Genomic DNA, 23,500 nt, shown 5'->3' with positions numbered 1-23,500 from the left:
TATGTATATATATATTTAGTTATAAAATAAATAATCGATTATGACGTAAACTTAATCGCTCTTGCTGTGTCAGTCGGTTATCGACATACCACTTGCTTCAAATATGTCCCATTAAATTCGATTGACATCGAACGTTCGTTTTCAGTCTTTAAAAATATGTTAACCGATAAACGACACAGCTTTACAGAAGATAAACTTAAAATGCATATGATTATTCATTTTAACAATGAATACAATTTTAAAAATAAATTAAGTTCAGAAAATTTCCCAAATTTTTTTGTATGAAGTATTTAATTAATTAATTATTATAAGTTGAATTATAAATTTTAAACAAATAAAAAATTCTTGCATATTTTTTGCATATTTTTATAAATTTGACGGCATATTTTTTTACATATTTTCATGATATTGACTGCATATTTTTTGCATATTTTCATGATTTTTACTGCATATTATATGGCATATTTCTATACTTTTATGTGCATAAAAATCCGCGCTCTAGTTATCATATAGTGCAGCGGTTTCCAAACTTTTTTTTCCGCGGTGCCTTTTTTGGACTTAATTTAGCCACGGTGCCCTGCTGTGAATAACACGAAAGACAAGACAAAAAAAAATACTCCTTGATAACTAATTTTATTAATTTTATTAAAATTTAACTTCATTTTAAATTAATGCATTTTTAAACCTAAAAATTAAATAAACAAATAAATAAATTATTGTTTTCATTATTATAAGGTTAAAATGAGAATGTCCGAATAATATACAATAGAAAGTATTTCATTATTTGAAATAAATTTTTTACAAAAACAATAAGAAAAAAAAATTTTAAAAATTTTAAACTATTTGTTATGAACTGTATACCACGGTGTCCTTAGAAAGGCTCTCAGTGCTCCTAGGGCACCGCAGTGCACAGTTTGGGAACCGCTGATATAGTGCAAGAGATATAAATGAAAATCCAAAAATTTTATTTAGTAGGTAAAGTTGTGTAAATCATTGTTAAATGAAGGTATGTTAGCAAAGGATGATACATGATTGCTGTGAATAGGAAAGATAGTTTAACTCTCAAATTGTATACAATTTTATTGATTTTCCGATGAAATTTTTATTATTATTTTTATAATTTAAATTTCAAAAATTCTCAGTTTGAGAATAACACTATCGAGGCATAAAATAACTCATTGAATCGTATGAAGGTATTCACACAAAAAATAATGTTAAAAAATATTGAATACTTTAAATTCAATAATTAAGTTTTTTGATAAACTATCGTTTAATATTATTTACAGATTTATTGCACATTAAAACTTTAATATAGATATGTATTATATATATATAGACATTTGATTTTAAACCACACTTTTTTTTAAAATAATATGTTCATATCAAGTATAATATTGATATTTCAACAAAAACAAAAGATGTCTGTGGATAAATAAATTACTAAAATGATTTCTTGGAATCATTTAAGAATATATTTTCAACAGTATTTTTACTCAAATAATTATTCAGGGATTGCATAAAAATATAAATTCACGACGAAAGGCACAATTAAATGAGATTATAGTCAAATTTCAAGTTTAAAAAATATGCTTTTGTAATGAATAAGTATAAAATTATGTGTTTAATTGAGAAGACCAAAAACGTAATAATGTACTTTCTGCTTAAAATTTTAATGTTTTTCATTCACTATAAATATAAACAATCAAGTATCAATTACATGTTCATTTTCAAAATCAAATTTAAAATGTTATACTACCTATTGTTGAATCATTAAAATTGTGTAATTGTGTACAAAATAGCATTGAAATCCATAATTTCGTTTTAAACGTTTTTTACATGTATTCCATTAATGAATTTACACGTTAAAAAAGTAATTGTTTTTTATGTTATAATTCTGACTCTCATTTACTGATGAATTTGAATTATTTAAAAGAGTAATGAGTATAGAGCTACGTGATAAAAGGTAAACTATTATGCAATGTCCAATTTTTCCTTTGAGTTTAATTTTCTCCTATAATATATCTCTCGTAAAACTAATTTTTTAATATTTGTTCTTCGATTTGTAAATATATAATAACCTTCAAATTTTTATATGAGTCATACATCGATTAATAATAAAATAATATAATCGTATAAATAGAACAAAAAAAAAAAAAAAAACTAGTGATGATAATTGAGACAATTTATGTTTCTACTATTATTGGATTGTATAAAATGACTTGATGTCGTACATTTGTAGTTAATAATTAAAAAGGATAAAATCTTCAAATTATAATATTCATAATTATTTGATTACTTGAGTGATCACTTTCGATTTTAGATTCATTTCAATCAACAAAAACAAAAGATGAACTGCTCATACTGACAAAACAATTTCCATTAAAGAAGTTTTGTTGACGTATAAATCAATATAATATTAGAAAACGAAAGATGCATTTTGATTGTTTTCCTTGGTTATAATGATAAGAAAACCAATAAATAACACAGTCAACTCAATTGTTGTGTTCCTATATATTACAATAATAGAAAGAATAAAATTAATTGGAATATGATATGACTTGTTTCCTTAAATGAACTAATGGTTCAATAAGAAATTATATTCATTTGTTTTAGATTCTGAACGAAATAATAAATGTAGCAGTATAGATTTCATATTTTTTTTCTTTGATAAAATTTTTAAGTAACTGACTGCAAACAAATTTTTCCAATCAGTGTATTTAATCAAACATTAGACTTTAAAATTATATATTTTACTTGTTACTTAACAATCTTATTTGTCTTTCTTGAAAGAAATAACAATCATTTCAAAATTTACGTTTAGTAAGCATGAGTAAATAATGTATGTATTCCGACAAAATGTGTAGTTTTATGTTTCATGGTTTGTTTTAAATTGTTCTAAATGGTTTTTTGAATGCAACAATTCATTAACGATTTCAAGTATTTACAAATAACGTAACTGCGTAATACACCAATCCTTTACAACGTTTGATTTAAATCACACTATTTGTGTGTTCTCTATAGAATTCAAGTTGAATCCAATATGAAAAAGAACAAACGCTCGATATTAGTGGCCCTTTCGATTCCTGTGTTGTCTTATCGTAAGGGCTTTGCCATACCACATTCATAATACAATGCTATTTAAAAATGTATATTAAGTATGTAATATATGTCATGGTTTTTCTTAAAATAATCTTAAGTTTTCATTTTCCTGTTCAATTCATAACTCAATGAAATATGAAATATATTTCAATCAGATTAAGGACAAAGAGAAAATTTATTTTCCAATTATGTGTATTAGCGTATTAGCATCCAAAATGCACCAGTTCAGGCCGAATTCACCAACTGTTTATGAGAAACGAAAAGTGGACCATTGATGCTTTCTAATAATAATTTATTTTCTATGTATTCATCAATGCGTCCGAGTAGCGGTTGGTTAACTGAAATCTATGTAAGCCAATGTTTGTTATATCGTTAGATCATGTTGTGAAGAATCCGACGTAAACATAATTACGACTTTAAGTAGGACTAAACAGACGTGACATCGTAAACGGTACAGTTATTTACAGGGTGGTGAAAGGGTTGGTGGTGGATAAGACACATGTGAAATGTATGCCAGAGCTTAAGTGCTCTAACCGTTGGGACTATACTTATTGTTTAGTGTGAGTGTGTGCGTGAGTGGGACACACACGTGTTTTACGATGAGCTAGGACGAAAGAGCCTAGGGGAGCTATAACTGCCCTTTGCTTGTCTTACACATTATCTCGGTGGTGCGCACGCAGCCAACAATGATGACTTATAAAATATTGTTACACATGATTATGAACCATTAGCGTGTCCCATAAGATATCTCCGTCATTTCGGCAATCCTTGCTACCATTGCACTGACGCTGTTCACGCCGCTAACGGATTTTATACAAGTTAGTCATCGCAGCGGTTCCTTCTGTTTCGCTTGGTACTCGCGAGCGCATACAAGAATACAAAAACACACCCATACGAAAGCGACAACGTTTTCAATTTCAAAGCCGAGAACTTAGGCGGCTGTGTAGGAGTCATTCGTAAGACATACAGACGTTTTAAGTTTGAACTTTAATTCGTTCAATTAAATTAATTTATTTTATATATGTATACCGTATGTTTATTCATTTGTAAAAGAATTTAGTAATATAAACAAACATAAATATTATATTATTTGTACACGTTTAACAACACGTCAACCTATTTGTTATATGTCAGGGGTGGCCAATATGTGGCTCACGTCATAGTGTCGTGGAGAATATTCCAAAAAGACGCAAAGAGTTAGTTTTTTCATATTCAAACCAGTTATTATTAATAAAATAATATAAATTAAAAATTATTAAATGATTAATACTCATATATTATTACAAAAAAAAAATTAATAGTTCATACATAGAAATAAACATATTAAATATTAACCTGGAGCATTATTATATCTTTAAAATATGACTGGTTTCGAATTAAAAATGAATCATCAGGTATAAATAAAGTTAATAAAATTGCGACTAAATAAAAAAAAAAAAATCTCAACTGAAATGAAAAAATAAAGGATGGAATACATTGAGAAAACTAGATGAGGGGTTTTAAAAATGTCTTGGAGTGAATTAATGATTAATGAAGAAGTGTATCAGAGGATAAATGAAAAAATATCAATATGGACGACAATCGAGGAGAGAAGAAAGAAGTGGATAAGATATATCATAAGAAATAATGAATGGATAACTACTATAATTGAGGGAAATTTCAAAGGAAAGCCAGGAAGAGAAAGACCTAGGCAGTCATACATAAAACAAATTATGTTGGACATAAGAAAAGGTCATATAGATAATCGAAGAGAGTCGTATGGAATAGAGAAGAATAGAGGAGTATTTCATCATTCAACCAAACTACGGATTGAAAAAAAAAACACTGGGAAAAAGTGTTTTATATATAGATAATTTAATTTAATAGAAAATATTAATTAAAATTAATAAAAAAGTTAATTTAAAAGTTCTTATTAGACATAGTTGTGTTAAGTATTAAAAATAATTTGTTTATTTTTCTTTATTATTATCTAAAATGTATTGATACCTATAAGATAATATTTTTAAAATAGGTTTTTATATTTAAAATATTATTATTTTTTTTTTCTTTATTTCATTGTGTATATGTACCTTTACTAAAACTGAATTAATGTAAATATTATTTGAATATTTGATATTTCTAAGTATATTCTATATTATATATATATATTATTATATTTCATTATAAGTATTTGGTTATCAATAAAAACTTAAAAATATTAAATAACTATTTGTTTAATTATTTACATATGAGTCATTTTTTAAAACAGCTATACAGAGACTTTTTTGTTTTAAAGATTATACACGACTGTTCATTGGGTCTTAATTGAAACCGTCTCGGAAAATAATCTGATATGTGAATCACTTCATAATTAGTTACACTAAAAATCGACGACAGTCTATGGTAATGTTCAAAGAAGCCGATTGCAGTAAAACATAGTGAAATAAATATTTCATTGTCGATGTCCAACAAAAATAAATAAATATTTTCATTCAAATTTTATACATAATATTATTGCTTTTTTCATTGTTCTTTTGCAGATCATTCGTACTCCCGATCGCTTCTTTTTGACGCAGTACTCGCATTTTGACAAACATCGTCAAACACGAAACCACGTTATCCGCAGTGAACTTCTTCTCTGCTGGTCTGCAACCGTCATCGTGACTCGAGCTCTAATATGAGTTACGTCAGCTGCAAACTTATTTTAACCGCATGTCACCGCTACAACGTATGACATAGTGCAGTACAACATTAGTAGTGCGTGTAGACTACGTCTCAACTTTATACTGAATGTCGGTCACCTTTGATGTCGAACTTTTTCATCGGTTCACGCTGTATAATAATACCATCGATGATGCTGACGAGTGATAGTAATATATACTTAATCGTGAATTAATAACTTTTACTTGGTTTCATTCAGTTAGTGTACCTACTTGTGTGTGTGTGTGTGTGTGTGTGTGTGTGTGTGTGAGAGAGAGAGAGAGAGAGAGAGAGAGAGAGAGTGATCATTTATTAATGAAAGAAACGCCTACATAGAAGAAATAAATCCGTTCGATTGTTTTACAGTGTGTATGATATGTAAATATAAGATTATAAACATTTTATATTTTACATATAAGTAATGCAATCTCTTAAACCTAACAAGATAACTGTTGCTCCGGTGTTCCGAGTAATTTTATAATTTCACAGTAGTGATTAGTAAACATTGTATGTGATTGGTATTTGTACGTGGAAAAAGATATTTAAGAACAACATTTAGATGACAAAATGTGAATGATTTATTTTTATACTAAATAATATTTTATCAAAAAAATCGCAAAGGGTTATGATGGGTTTAATTAATTTGAAAATGTAAAGACTTATTTTTTAAATTGTTAAAATGTTTCCTCTTACATACTCGGGGTATTGGGTATTTTTTTTGCGAATTGCTTATTGCGTTACAGACAAAGAGAAATCGACTTTTTTTTTGTTTATTTTGATGCAGAACCATGATATAAATAATTAATTATGTTGAAAGAATGTTAATTAACATGTAATTTAAAACAATTTTATATTTCTAAGTCATTTAGATAATTTGAACATTGTACGAACGAAAAAAAAAGTCCCATTTAGAATTGTAATCTAAGTTTTAAGATTTTCAATCTTAAGAGAAATAGCTTTAGCCGAAACAGTCAAGATAGTCGATTATTGTTATCAAATTTATTTAATTATCTCAGTACATGTAACAACCCATCGTTTAAAATGTTTAAACCATCGTATTTTATTAGTAAAAAATCGTCTCTTTTATTTTGTTATCACTGAGTCGAATCGGTTTAATTCTGTTATATATCTGCTCTAAATCGAGTACCTCTTTTCGTTTACTATCCTAATCACCAATCACACACGTCCTGTAGATTCAGAATCTTTTGAAATAATTTCGTTATGGAACAGTCTTAAAAATTTATAATATTGCAGTGATTCAAGATTCGTGAGTTCGAGAAAATGACGAGAAACTGTATTCGATGTCGGTGCATAGATATAAACGTAATTGAACTCGATATTATCAATTTATTAAATCACCGTAAAAACGATTCTGAAAGTCACGTTGATATCGCCTTCCCGGTCACAGATATGTTCGTTTAATCCAATAGCATAATATTACTGTTACCGAGGTTTTAGAACGAACTCAATACTCGTAAGTAAATTAAAAGAAGACGGCAAAACAATAACATGTTTTGATCTTCGTAGCGATAAGTGTCCTATTTCGCAGACGTAGACGTGAATGGCTGACTGAACAGTTAATACCCAAAACCGATATTAACTATTCACAGTGAACAACACTGGTTGCCGGTAGAGTTAATGCATTTATTATAAAATGTTTGTAGTTGTTGCAAACATTGATGAACACGATACTCCCTAGGCCTTTCGAACCGATTCCCATTATCTTATCCGCATAGCTGACACGGCGGCAGAAAGGCTGGTAACACTAAGCTGACGTCCACTAGTCACCAGTACCAGATTTTGTATAGGTGCATAGGGTGCAAATGTACCAAAACCCCTAGCTCTATGGGACTTCTAAAATCAAAATATAAAATTTAAAATTGTTTGTATCATTATATTATTTTTTATGTTATTTTGTTTTTTTTTTTTTTTTAGTTATTAATACGTTAACATGTATTAAATAAGTATATAAATGTTGTCTCAAATATATGAGAGGTAGTATTAGTGTAGCGTTGATTATGAACAAGGTGAGAGAAATTAGACTTAGATGATTTGGGCATGCATGAGAAAACAAATGTAGTAGGAGTGGTTAGGAAAATAAACATTGAAAAGAAAATAAGACGAGGAAGACCAAAAAAGAGATAATTTGATACGATTGAGAATGATAGGAGGGCTCTTGGTGTGTGCGTGTGGAATAAAAAAGTAGAGACGAGTGGAGGTTTGGGACAAGGGTGGCTGACCTCATATATGTGAGATAGAAGTGAAGGTGAAGAAGAAGAAGAAGAAGAAAATAAGTGTTTTTTTTTTTGATTTACTTTTGTTCACACATTATATAGCATGAAGATAAGCGTTATGTCGATCAAATTTATTTTTCAATGCCCTCCAATTGGTATTTAAATTTCGACCACCTGGGACTTTGATACGGCAAAGGTCATCGTTTGATATGTGGATGACATAATTGTCACCGCTTTCAATATGTTGGCCACGGTGCCCACGTTGTTGATCGTGCGAAAAGCTGCATTTGCCGCACAGTGGTCTAAAATTGAAAAAAAGTGGCCAAAAAATGTTTATTTGTAACAATTATGTTTTAAAGATTTTGTTTTAAAAATGTATTAAACACTTTTTTTAGAATTATATAATTTTTTTTTAAAAATATTCATTTTTACTTATGCCAAATCTGCATTTATATTGAAAAATTGTTCTTTTTTATTTGAAAATACCATTTATTTTGTATTATTTATTAGTTAACTTTTAACGACGATTAGTTAAAATTAATCTTATCTTTGGATATATTATATATATATGTTGTCAAATATTTATATTTGTTATTATGACTTTAAACTATGTGTACGACTTTGTATGACGTTGAATTCAATTAATTCCTGATTGACTATTTATAAGTTATTAAGACTTTTACGATTTTAAGTTATTTAGTCATCGATAATACATCAATAATCATATATACATACAATAAAACTAGATAATATACCGAATGTGTAGATTAGTTGCTCATATCTGCTCTAATTTCGATAAGACATTAATGAATTTGACATGCCGCGAGCGATCAGCAAGCTTGTCTGCTTTTAACCATCTTCGTGGCACTTTTAATACACTGTATTTTTGATACCATCTGTCATTTGACATTTTCTAAATATTTTATTGTGCTAAATAGTTATAACTATTATTTTAATTCATATTTATTATTATTATTATTAAATTGATTTTTTGTTTTTTTTTTTAAACATTTTAATATTTTAGTAACTTTTAAATTTAATTTGTGTGTGTGGTGATTTACCATGACAAATAATATGGCTTTTAAACCTATTATTAATCGATTAGCCGTCCATAAATATATTGCAGATCATTTTTTATCACCGCAATGTTGTAACGGTTATTTGTTTTTTAAATTTTTCGTGCTGTTAATATGATGGTAATTTTCCGTTTGCTATTACTACCCGTCAGGGTCAACTGTTCGGTAACACTTGCGTCGGCCAGCATCATTTTCATCATGTTTGACGTTTAACTTTCTATCGTTAGCATTCGTTTTCACACGTATGGACTACGTTGCAGTTATTTTTTTTTTGCCTTATCTTTTTAAGTTTTTGTCAGATATTCACAGAAAAAAAAATGCAATTTCATTGTTTTATCACCAATACTAGCTTACATTCAATATACAAAACCATCGGTAATACTGCTGTCTAGTAAAAATACGCGAATTTTCTTCCTAAGAAAATATTGATTATCTTCATTTTACTGTCATTTTTTCGTGTTACTTATATTCTTCAATGAAATTATGGATATAATTTTGTGATGGTATTCGTTAGTTTGTTGACAGCCATACATTTTAATGAAAGATGAATAAATAAACCCAAGAGTTCAATTGTGACAAAAGAAAGAGAGAGATAGATAGTTACATCTAAGTATAACATATAATAGTTAAATAATAGGAGGAGAAATAATTAGAGATGAAGTTGGATTATAAGGAATTCCAGAGGTAGGCTGAAATTATAAGACAGGAGGTAAATAAGATGTTGAAAGGTACCAAAGCCCTTATAATTAACATATCCAAAGAAGAATTAGTAGCAAATATGATAAGTAAAGAAATGTGATGGTTTGATCTTCAAAAGGGACAAATAAACAATATGCTCATCGACCCATGAATTAATGTTAGCAACGTAAATTATATAAATTATATATTATAATAAATCTATATAGTTAAATATATCGTCCCTTTAATATTTTACCAGAAAAATATAATTGTATAATTTAATAGATAGTTTTTTTTTTATTTTTGTAAATATGGAGTGATTAAAATATATGTAAATATATATAATACGGAAATCCAGTATTCGTTTTCAATATATGGATCTATAATAAATAGTAAATAGTAACAGACGTTAAGGATGAGAGGTAAAAATGTTTATATCATATTTGCTCGGAAACATGGTCGTTTAACATTTTATAGATTAAACAGTACACAAATAGCTTGTTTTCAATGTGCAAATTTTGGAAAATTATTATAGTTGAAAATAATATTGCAATTCATGTAAACCAAAACAAGCTTGACTGTAATTAAAACTAATTTTTCAATTAAAAAAAAATGCATCATTTTATTTATATTAATGAATAAGGTTGTTACAAGACAATACACAAAGTTGATTATTTATATAAATTAATCTCTACGTAAATGTTTTTTTAAAGTTTTATTTTGGTTTTTCTTCAAATTTAAGAAATTAGTGGGAAAATTTAACAATGTAATATAATGTACCTCAGCTTTATATTTAATTTCCGGTTTAATGAGAAAGTTAATGCAATTTTTAATGCAGTTTCACAACCTAGAAATTTAATTATATGTTATATTTATTTATTAAATATATTATATAGATACATTTATTTTCAATATAGTTTTATCAAATCCAAGATTTGGTAAATTATCATATTATGAGAATCGAGAATAATCAATATTACATTTTTAAAAATTATTAATTGAATCTAAACAATCAAGTATTTTTAATTATTACCTATAATATTCGTAGTTATATGGGAAGTGATTAACCTTCTTCAGAATTATTTGGGCTTAAATAATGTACAGTAAAATAGTGTATATCGTACGAGTATATCTTAATTCGTGTTTCTCACAATACAATCTTTGTTTGGGGTAAATCGCTCCTACTGCCCTACCTAAATTACGTGCTTAAGTGTTTTACAGTAAAATACTAAATAAAGTATTTATTTTTTATTATTATTGCTAAATGTCACTCACCGTCTTTAAGTTGAATGTCTATGACATAGTCGTAATAATGCTACATGATTCGGTTTTATCTTGTGGTAGTTTTTACTATTTGATTACAATGCAATAACCATATTCTTTATGCCTAAATCAATTAAATGCAATTTTACATTAAATGTAAATGTACATTTTATAATATGATGTATATTATAATTAAAAACATATTTTTTTGTACATACAATACACTCGGTTTTTTGGTGTATTTAATATTCATACCTAAAAATAATAGCAATAGAACGAAAATGTAGTAGAAACATTGTATCGAAGGAAGATTAGCCTTGAGAAAAGAAAGAAGAAACTTAGTAATAGTTGAAATTATTGAGGTTTAAGAAGAAAATGAATATGTATGGACAGTTTTGGGACTTATCTTAATAAATTTATCTAAATAGATTTTTTGTCATCTTTTATTTTATCTAGATAAATAAAGATAAGTTATCTAATTACTTATCTAGATAATTGTCTGTATTCTTGCCAAGATTAGAGTTATTTTTATTTTTGTACGGAGACGAATCCAACAAATCAGAGATCATCAAAATCGGTCCAGCTGTTCTTGAATTATAAATTTTGTAAATAACCTGACTTTCTTTTATACATATAGATTTTGTATTCATAATCATAATTCGTGTATTATTAATAAATAATTATTATTTCTTGGTATGACATTTTGTTTGTATTTTCATGTCGGAAAAATATTTTTGGTATTTTTAAACTTAATTTCTTATTTTTCCATGGAAGTTCCAAACATAGTAGGTATTTAATATTAGTATACACATGTAATTCATATGCTGAATAGTCATTACTTCACTCTTGGAACCCGAAAAGTCAAAACTACTTATAGAATAATGAAAATCATCAAATTAATATTATATGGAAGATAATATTGTTACCTTAAAATAATTTTTTATGTATTCTGTATTCATCTTGATACGTACAGAACAATTTTCCTTTTTTTTTTTCTATATAACATTTTATTAATAAACTATCATATCATATTGTACATTATATATAAATACTGCTTATAGGTACACTACATTACTACAATAAACATTTAACACCTAGGTACCTTTTGATAATAATGATTATAATTGAGTCTTCATAGATATTATTAGAATATGAAATATTGACCAAAAAATAACATTTTTTGAAAATATCATTTTTTTTTATCTATATAAAAATGAAATTATCTTTCATCTTTATCTAGATAAATTTTGCATTATATATTCCTAACACGGCATGCGAAGGATACTATTATTGAGTGGCAGAGGCCTAGATCATAAAACCAAGAATGTTCAGGATGGACGAAGAGACTGATACGAAAGGTAAAAATTAATGCTTAGGGAAGAGTGGTTTTATAATATTGCATTCTATTTATAAATACTGTTATTATATTTAACTTCCAATAATATAAAAATAGTATACGCATCATTTTTGGAAATTAAATTACACCATAAGACACTATTTCGTATGCAACTAGTATCTGTAGGATTTGGAAAATCTTAAAAAGTAAAGATATGGTATATGTATAGTAATGTATATTTATATATATTTGTACGTGATTTTCATCAATAGCTTGAGTAAAACCTAAAATAATTTAAAATTTCAACGGTAACATTTTAGAAAATGATTGGTACATTATTGGTACCATTCATTATAGTTTCATTATGTTTTTATTTTTAACTATATATATATATATATATATTTATAAATCCTATTTTCAAATTAAAATAACTCTTAATTCTTATAATTATAATTAAGGATTTTTATATTCAAATTTTTAAAGTTAATCCAAAACAATTGTTGAATTAACGTATGAGTATTACCATATTATATTTATATTGATATTTTTTAATTTTCATTCATGTATAAGTTAATTCAAAAATTTAAAATTAATCATAAACAGTTACAAAACTTTGTTTTTTTTTTTTTAAACTAAATTCCTAATAAATATCATAGACATAAATAGTAAAATATTAATATAATTAATTTATGTTAGTTTTTATGTAATAAATCATCGATAAAAATCTAATCATTTTATTATTATATTAAATAAATAGTTTTAATTAAAATAGTTTTACACAAATCAATATCATTGAATATCTCTCTGATTTATTCGATTATTTTTCACGTTAAAATATTCCCACTGGCACACGCCTTTAACTCGATACATATTGTATTTGAAACATATTTATAATACTTATACATAATATAACATTCATAGGACGGTTGTTACAACGTGAGATACATATATATTGTCATAATATAATATGCTTATATAATAATATTAAAATATATTATGTGCATATCAAGCTAATTAGATGCACAATTACATACAAAATTCATATATTCGGTACATATACATTAAAAAAACTATTTAATTTATATATTGTTTTGATGTATTCACAGTTTTATCAAAATAGATAGAATATATTTCGATCAATGTACAGTCACTAAGTTACAGAACAGTACAAGTTTAGAAATACAATGTATGATGACTATTTACAAGCGAGCTGATTGCGATATCAGTTTTAATGAATCCGTGTAGTAATATTTTGAATAAAGGCGTCCTGAAAGGGTTTTATTATTATTATTATTTAAAAGAAAATGTTAAAAAAGATTTAATGACATAAGTACCACGTTATTAGAGTTGAGTGTAATTTTTCTTGCGAAGAACGAATATAAAAATATTCAAATGTTTTTGGGCGTCGAAATGAGACTTACCATGTTAAAAAATGAAAATTGTGCTTGGAACTGACGGAAAGAATAACACATTGCCCACGTCCTTGTTTTCACGGATCATTTCCAGTTACTAAAAAGCCACTATCGGGTCGCGTTGAAAAGCGAACAACGGTGGTGTGGTGCGTTCAAGGGTACAACTATACAGGGTTTGTGATTAGTGTGCGTTTAATCGGAGGGTGCTGACGGTGGCGGCGGTGGTGGCGGTGCGGTAGACATTAAAAACGCGTCAGTCCAATTAAGCGTATCCAAATGGATCCGGAGGAACCTTATATCGTTCAATAGATAATTGATCGGATTAGAGTGAACTTGTTGTTTCGGACTTGTATTTTCTGTCTTCCGTAACAAATGGTCACGTCATTGAAGTTAAAAAAAAAAAAAATAATAATAATAATAAAAAGAAAAGTTTTGATGTTGAATACTTCGATTTCCATCTCAACAACAAAGATACTAAACATTTACTCGCCCGGAAACGGTTTGTTTAACATTTAATCTGGATTCAACGAGAAAGCTTCAGCAATGTAATGTAAATAAAGTAATATTCTGTTTTTGAAAATAAAATGAAAATATGGACAATATTCATCGAACGTTTGAGTACACATCTCTTTTGCTATCTCTGTTGAAACCAATCATGAATTATTATAATATTTCAACTTGAAAGTGAATAAATCACTAATTTCTCTGAAAAAAATCAAAGCTATTAATTAGGTACGACGTTAAATAAATATTAAGTTATTGTGATCGAAAAACGATTAAAAATTTAAATTAAAGTGCCTATTTGTGTTAAAAGTACTAAAATTTAAAATTAAAATGACAACATTTAATTTTATAACGACTTGATAAAAAATATATTAAATAAACTTATGAATTACATTTACTGATTTACCGAAAATAGTAAAGATATTAGGTTTTAAGAAAGATAATAAAATACTCAACATTATTGTTTATTGTTTAGAATCAGATTATCGATCAAATTTGAGGTTGATATCAGTAATTCTCAAACTAGGGGTCACTAACAATCTTTTTATGGTTGCTAATATAAAAAATAATTAGCAAGTAGTTTTTGTAAATATCATCATCATAATAATTCTTGAGAATTACAATTGATAAAAGTTTAGGATTGCCAGTAAGAGCGTTACATTAAATTATGTTAATCATATAGCTTATCACTAATTTTTAATGTTAGAATAATGATAAGGTGGCTCAAAATCTTGGAGACATTATAAACGATTGTCGCCTCAAAAAGTAACTAACCTAACAGATGGTTTAGATTCTAAACTTTGGATCTAAACTATCTAACCATATAAGCCAGCGGTTCCCAAACTTTTTAGTAGTGTGGACCACCAATTTCGTAGAAAATCTTTGAGGCCCACCAATAGTTATAAATGTATAATGTGCACATACGTCAGTTATTACAGTTTATTAAAAAACAATTGTTCATCAAAAAAAAAAAAAAAAATTCATTGAACCAGATTATTCAAGAATTAAACAATTTAAAGTGATTTTTCGTTCAGACATACACAAAGGTTGTCGAAATATAGCCTATTAAGTTTCTAAGTACAATTTTAGAGATTGCTAGAAATTCTTGCCGTATATTTAACTAGAATGGTAATAATGGTGTAGTTTTAAAAAAACGATTTTAAAGTCTGATCACATGAACGTTCATTCACTTTCTTCACTTACTGATATTTAATATTTTAAAAATATATATAAGTAATGTTAATATAACATGGTTCGTGACTCAGTACCACCCTGTTCGCATCCCATGGGTTGGGAACTGCTGATCTAAGCTTTAGATAACAACAATGTCTCGAGGAGTATTTCATAATAATCTTTAATAATCTTATAAATTATTGATATTAAATATTTTAAGTAATAAAAAATTATCAGTTTATATAATGGATACATTACTTATTAGAAATATTTTTTTTATTCCTAGAACTATGGCATATAACAAAAGAAAAATAATAATAATAAAAAAGAATATTGACATCTCCATTTTTGATTACAAAAAAAAAGTATGAGTTTGTTTCTTGAAGTTTGGTTGGGAATTAAACATTAAATTAGTTTAATACAAACATTAAATTTATTTAAAATTTTTATTTGAAAAGTCTTTTTAAGAAACAAGAAAAGTACTTGACAATAGGTAGAGATTATGAAATTATATTATTCGGTTTAAACCAAGTTTAAAATCTTAAATAAAAGAATATTCCATCACTTGTTTAAATTAAAAATATGACTTGTAAATTCAAAAATAAAAAATCAGAAAATCAACAGGTAAAAATTATTATAAAAGATTTTATTGAAAAGAGCATTTAACTTATATGTGAATACAACCAAGAGCGATTGTAAAAAACTTGAACCACGTTTTTATGAATTCATTTAAATTTGTTCATAACTTATTTGTCTCTGTAATTTATTAATTTTTTTTTTTTCTTATAAATATTTTACTTATTCTCAAATATGATATTGTTGAGTTCATGGTTTTTTATTTTTTAAAGAATCAAACTCTATAACAATTCTTAACAATAGCTTTCTTTTCTCAAGAAAATATTATTCTTAAGATTGTAAAACTGTTCTAAAGTTTTACGTAATATTACATGCTATTGAAAGTTGGTACGGATTGTACTCTAAAGGAATAATTCATTTGGAAAAATATTGTTTATTTTACTATTTTTGAAATAGCATTACAATTAAATAAATTTTATATTCAAGAATATTATTAACATTTAACAATTATTACCAGTACCGTAAGATGTAAACATTTTATATGTTATATTATATTTTATATGAATAAAACTGGTTGGTTTAAATTTTATCCAAAGTCATCTTAAAATATCTATGAGTTTTCAATGAATAGGTGTCTGTAACAAATAAATATAAAATATAATAAAATAAAAGAAAATAATACAAAATGTTTGTGATATTCTATTAGCATTTTATTGATTGTAAAATATGTATTTCAGTCGGTATTAGTAATTATTGTTGTATTAAGATTAAATCGTAAATATAGAATATTTTACCAGTTGATTAACATAAAAACAATCTTAATATTTCATTTACGTTTATTGAAAGGGTAATATTCAATATGATCCATATATGTATGTATATATATATATTACCTACTTTATGAGTATAGGTTAAAATTAAGTTTATATTTCTTTCACATAAGATATTTGTTTGATTCATTTATTTATTTATATAACTTAATTTTAAATTTTCACATACAATACTTAATAATTTAAATAAATACTCAACATCATTATTCATATAAAGAAATACAAATTAATAAATGAAAAAATATAATATATATATATATATTTAGTATAAAAAAATCAACGAATTCTATATGGGTGGATTTTAACACACAACTAATATAGTATGTCGATCGGTTGAGTTCACGATACTGTATTTCTATTGAAATCGAATAACCTAAATATTGAGAAATCGTATTAAATAAAAAGTCAGTAAAATACTGTTATCGGATGGATTACTGGGTATTTAATTGAAGACACATTATTTATATACATTTTAAAGTAATGGCAAACCATTGTGTTTGATAAACGGTTCCATGCAAAAGTCAGTACAATATCTATAAAAATATGAAATTTATAAAACATGCCATATTTACAGTAAGAATATAAAAATATTTAAAAAAAAAAAATTTCAAAACAATATCCTCCCATTTTTTTGTACTTAATAAAATATGTCTAGATCATTGGATCAAATGTTCTACCAATTGAAATGTAATTGGTCGATGGAATTTAAAATTATTTCCGATAAGTCTTATATTTTTCTTAAATTTAATTTTAAAAATTACCTAGAAAATTGAAAAGTAAATGTCCAAAAGGATCCTGTAAGGAACAAATTTATTTAACTTTCAACCTCAATCTAAACGTAATAATGACATGAAATATTTGGGTAAATGGTCTTGCTGATTAAAAATGTTGTCAATATTGATTAAAAAAAAAAAAAAAAGAAATATTAATGTGAAATAAATGCATTATTATTTGTTTCACACTAAATCTGAAATAACTGGCTTACAATTTAGGTAAGATATATATTATAAATATAATATGTATCGTTTATTTTATACTGGAAAACTACAATTGAATGAATTTTAACAAATTTTTGAGTAAAATATAAGTATAATAATTAAAGCTGTTGTATAAACGTTTAAAAATTCCTCCTGCACTTAACAAATTGTAATATTTAATTAAAATATCTGTAAACCACGTTTAGTATTTTAAATTAATTTTCAACGATCTGTACTCCAACAGAAAGCTGCAGCGTACAATTTGGTGATTGAGTGCACTACCATCAAATTAGATTTCACACGAGGTATGTGTAACAGCACAAACACCAATATGGAAGACAAAAGGTAACGCTGTAAATAAAACTTCCGGAATTCGTGCTTGAAATGTGTGAGACTCGTTGCAGAAATAATTGCCAGCAATTTTGCACATTCTTGGCAACAAGCTATCGCGCGCTTGTTCATAAAATGACGTAGTCAAATTAAAAATTTACACCCCCCCCCCCCCCCCCCTTTGGAAAACGTTTGACTTTCAAATAATAGCTGCCATATGTACAGCAGTAAGAATGCAAGGTGCCACCATGTAGAGTGATAAAGGCGTATTGTTAATTTTTGCTTTGATTTCTTTCTAAAATGTTAAAATGTGTTTATTTTTTTGTCGAGGCATTGTTCAACAAAACTAAATGAAAATACCACAATATCATCGTCGAAACTATAACAGCACGTGTATTATATACGTGTATCATACTACTGTACGTAGTGATTGTACAATATTCATCAACTACACGTTAGAAATAATAAGTTACGTGGTGCATTTACCTATACTTAAACGTAGGTAATTCATGAAAAAATCTCTCCTCAAGTGAACTGATGAAACTTCACGACTAGGTTCTTTCATACAACATTTAAAAATTTGTGATCACTTCCTGCAGAAAATAGAAGAGCTTTGTACCAAGTGAACGTCGGAAAAGTCGTAATCCGTGTGATTATTCGTGAAACTGATTACGAATGTATCTTTTACGAGCAGAATGAGCTCGTCCCTTCATTACCGCAGTAGTGATATTTCCAAGGGGAATGAAGAAGCGAAAACTCCCCGGTGAACAACGATGTGTATCGATTATACGGACCAGTCGATCGTTATGCACACACTCGCGCTCACCCACCCTTTATTGCGCATCGTATGTCGCTCGTCTGCTGCTGTAAGAGTTGGTTTCGAGTGATTTCGCGAGGCTTACAAAGTTAAATTGCGACTCTTCGCGATGGCGGCCTTACAGTTCTGACAGCGGGTCTACTCGCGCCACTGACCCCCTCCCGAGTACAGTCAGCAACAGCTTGTGCAGGTGAAGATTTGACACGTTTTGTCGTGGCAAGATAATTAACAAACGGTACAACTTTGCGACGGGCAACGACGAAGGGAAACGCACTCACGTGGTGGTGGTGGTTTTCTGCGCGCATAATTCAAGTTTTCTGTCTGAAATAAATCACGGGACGATACGCACACGGCATACACATGGGTAAGGTACCTGAAGTCTGAAATCTTAATAGCACACACGCGCCGCATTATACGTACGCGTCCCGCGATACATAGGTACTGCTGCGCGGTGCAGGATACCAATGTTTACATTTATACATACATAAATGTATTCGTAGGTATGCGCACAGTTGACTTATGCACAGTGGCGCATTAAAAAGGGGAAACAGAAGGACTTTGCCCCTTGATCAAGGTTAGTTTTGCAATAGTTACAATGTAAAAATGTTAAATAAAACATAAAACAATAGTTATTTTGGTAACGAATTTTTAATGATTTTGGATTATATTATCGCCATTATATTATAAATCGATTGATTGATGTAACTACATCAACTATATCGAATAATATGTAATGTACTAAAATTCATGTAATTTTTAAAAAAGTATACGTGTTCTATAATTTCATGAAAAATTTCCCCCTCCTAAATTAAACTTCTAGATCCGTAACTATCTTGATGCGTGTGTGAATGTGTATGTGAGCACACACACGTGCACTTGTATGCGTCTTATAGAATGCAGGTACTTGATAATAATTCTAGACTCATCACGATCACCCTTGCTTAGTTATAACAGTCACGTATAATATTTTAATGATGAGTGTATTATGCATGTAGATTGGGGTATGTGGTATCAAAGGTCTTGAAAATATATTGAAACCTTTGGGAGTACTGGTTCAATTCGAAAAATACATTTCTTGCTAAAATATTATGAAACAAAAACAGCTATAGCATGAATAATTATAAAGCCCACCATCACATATTTTTTTTAACCAATTATTTATAAAATTTATAAATGATTCGATAATATGTGATAATGGTGAAAATAGTTTTGTTTAATTTTATAAATGTCTTTCGTTTTTCTTCTATTTCGCTTTTCTCTCGACTATTTGGGATCACCCTTGTCTTAAATCTCCACTCGTCTCGATTTTTTACATTCCCTATGCAAACACTAACAAACTTCGTATCATTCTCAATAATATCCAACCATCGCTCTTTTAGTTTTCTTTTATAAATGCTTTTCCTACATATAAATATAATATTGGAATAACGAATTTTTATTTTAAATTTTTCGTTTATTTGTTTTTGTACCTTAACGTTATTGCGAAATAATTAATTTTAAAAGCGTCACATTTTTGGTATTTTAAAAGATAAAATGATGATGGATGTAGGTACTGTTAATGAAGTTGATTAATAACTTTTGATGTGTAATAATATAAGTACGAAAATATATTAAAACAAAAACATGAATCGAAAACAACTAATATTTCGGTCAAATACTCAAAACACGCCGAGGTAAATAGTAAATTTGTTTTCATTTATTTTTTTGTGTAAAAGAGTCAAATACTTAAGCACCACGAAAGCTCGATTTTTGCAGATTGATTATACCTCTCAAAACTAATACTGAAAAATATAAAATAAATTTTCTATGAAGTATTAATTGAATTATTCTGTGTATTCCTTAATATTATCGTAATACTCTAATTTACGAGTATAATTCAATAAATTACTAACCTGATCATATATAAACATGTTTATTATTGTATAAATTGCCGCCGTAAAAAAAAATTATATGTACAAACATAATCATGTATGAATACGAGAGTAAATACTATTGAAAAATGTTTTTATTATATTTATTGAATAATATTTTTTTACAAAAATGGGAACTGTAGAATATGGTTTGAGTTTGTGCTTATGTTATATAATCACCATTTTGGGAAATTATCACATGGACTCGTTGGAACGATACACACCCAAATAATAAGTCAATAAATTTTAGATTATGTAATGTAGATAAACAAGTGGTCGGAAAGAGACAATTATATTAAATCTGATTATTGTACAACAATATTATTGGGTACGAGAAACGAAAATACAGGCACACCATGGACGTATACATGATTATACTTAATTTTAAAATTTAAATTATACTGCAGATAAATATCCACCGTGCCGATGAACAACTCCACGCGTTACGCTGATGATACGGGTCGTTCTAATTGCTTGGTAGAGATGACATTGATGATGGAAATACTACAGAATATCAAATTTACGACCGTAAATCGATAACCGCATGCCAATATAACAATCAAACTTCAGAGTAACATTTCTGAAAAGAGCATGCAGTCAGAACTTGTTCTTGACAACAGAAGGGCTGGTATAATAAAGATAATATTAGAAAGATATATTGGAATAATATTAAATAACATTTAATGTATGAAAGAAAAAAAATGATCATAATATTATAAAATATATTAATATGTATATATAACAAATTAATTAATAAATAACATGATGAATATTTAAAATAATGTTACACATTGTTATCCTGGCAAGGTCATCATCTGCGAAAATTCAGTTCTCTCCACGTTCCCAAGCGCTGTGTGATGGATCCGTTTATGGAGGATCACAAACCTAACCAAAGTGATAGCTGACCGGTATAGTCATGGACACCTATTAGTAGGAGGGGGGATGACGGGACTTTTGCCTGAAAATATAATATGAAATAGTAACTTTTTAAAATATTATCATTATATTTTATAAAATAATATGAATTTATTAATTTATTTTAAAATATCATTATTATCGTTATTATTATTATTATTATTAAATAAAAAATATACAACTGTTATTATATTGACGATTATCATACGAATAAATAAACATCGATCCAAAATAATTTGTTAGAAATTCCTTAACCTAAATAATTTACAGATATTTTATCGAATAGTACATGCGTTCATCGTAAAAGGGTGAACTTGAATAAAAATAATTTCATCCAAGATGTTATTAATTTATTTGGAATAAAAGGAAGATATTTACAATTTTTATTTTCTGATACCGAATAATTAATTTGATTATTTTTTTTCCTATACTTGAAATGTATATTAATTATTATATATCATTAATTATATTAATAATAACCTAAGCTCGGAACTTTATGCGCTAAAAAATACTAAAGTATGTATTCAAAAACATCAAAATATGCGGCATAATATGCAGTAAAAAATTGAAAAATAATTTCTTAAAAAAATAATAAACTGATAACTGATTAGTGTACACTGTACAATAAAGTCGCTTGCATGCAGTTGTATGTAATATTATTATGAACAGAAATAATATTGTGTATAAGCTAATAACTTAATGGTTAAACATAATTGTTTACGAATTACCTATGGTTATACAATTCGTTTGTCATGTTACAAAATATTAATACAGTGGTAAATTTGTATAAAAATAAATACGGTCACAATTACGAGTTATTGATACTATAAAGATTATAATATTATTGTTAAGTGCATAAGGAGCCGGAACAATACAAATAATAGCTGTTTATTAAACCATATACGAGTATATTATATTATATTATGTATATATATATTGAATTAATTTATTTTGTCAAACGATATACAACTTAAAATTTTGGTTGTCATATATCTAATATTTTACTATTAAACTATACATTTTATTAAAAAAATTTGTTAAATCCATGAAATGTGCATGTAAATGTTCTTAAACCCAAAATATAAGAATTAGTACAAAAAATAACAAAATATGCAAAATTATGCAACAAAAATTTTTATATCTGAAATATTTATACTATGAATCGAATTTGTATCTAATCAGAATTTCAATATGCACTTTATAGACAACTATGCAAATGCCTAAAGTTCCGAACCTTGATAATAACATATTTATATTTATATGTTGAAATGTTATTAAACCATTATTTAGCTTAAATTTAAGAATTTTTTTTTTTAAATTTGCCTACTTCTGAAAAGTTACACATGGGCACTCCATGGGCATACTTTTGTTAAAGAATGGTTATCGGTTTGCACTATCTCTTAGAGGGGACGGAAACATTGTGCGTGGGTTGAACGTTCACCGACAGCGTATGGGTATCGCGAACAGGTTTGGGCACACCGTTAAAGTTCAAACAAAAACGAGATCATCTCAACCTTTGGTGACATTTATTTGCTTATCAAATGAATAATAGCACACAGAAAAACATTTTTTGAAATTGATATATTGAAGTATTTTATAATTTAAGCAAGATAACAGTAAAAATATCATAATATAAGACATAACAATTGTCTATTATACCTGGTAAATTGGAAATATGATTAGCGAAGTAA

This window comes from Sipha flava, unplaced genomic scaffold, assembly GCF_003268045.1.
Source record: "Sipha flava isolate LNK unplaced genomic scaffold, YSA_version1 275_pilon_pilon, whole genome shotgun sequence".
Taxonomy (NCBI): Eukaryota; Metazoa; Arthropoda; class Insecta; order Hemiptera; family Aphididae; genus Sipha; species Sipha flava.
This window is presented reverse-complemented; position numbering follows the sequence as displayed.